We start from the raw sequence: 724 nt of genomic DNA on the forward strand, positions 1-724 counted from the left end.
AGTGGCCAGAATGACTACTTAAACGTATGAGTGTGGATGTCCTCAGACTGGGTCTGGGTCTTGCCATTGTCCCCTTAGGGCTGCTCTGTGGGTTCAGAGATATGGGTTCTGTAAAGCGTCTTGAGACAATTTGACTGTAATTGGCGCTATATAAATATAAATTGAATTGAATTGAATTGAATTGAATTAAACTGAAATTAATTGTGTCCAGCATGTGAAAATTTGGGGCTGATTGGCTCAGGATTAGCTGAGTTTATAAACACTTCAGTAGTCATGGCAAGACATGTAAATTCACTACGCTGCCACAAGACATGCCCTTTAATGAACGAGTCACCAGTTCCTCTATGAATCATCATCAACGTGTTCAGGTTTATGTCACCACGTTTTGAGATGAATATGGGTAACAGGCTAACCAACTGTATACCAAAGTGTAAAAAAATGACATTTTCCGTTGCCAGCAGATGGCGCTCTGACTGTGGAATTGTATTTTCATCATATGGATGTTGATCAGGGCAGGACTCTGATCATACATGTAAAGTTTCAGGCAGATTGGAGCATGTTCAGGGACATTTACACAGCATTTGATGTTTCATGGAGAAGGATCAAACCTCCCAGAGGACCACGCCCTTTGACTTCTGTAGAAGATCCTTGATAACTTTTTGAACACTAAGGCCTGCTGTATTGGTACCGGAAAAATCTGAGGTGAATCGGAGTTATGCTCTTT

The sequence above is a fragment of the Acanthochromis polyacanthus genome, chromosome 6, assembly GCF_021347895.1.
Source record: "Acanthochromis polyacanthus isolate Apoly-LR-REF ecotype Palm Island chromosome 6, KAUST_Apoly_ChrSc, whole genome shotgun sequence".
NCBI classification, from domain to species: domain Eukaryota; kingdom Metazoa; phylum Chordata; class Actinopteri; family Pomacentridae; genus Acanthochromis; species Acanthochromis polyacanthus.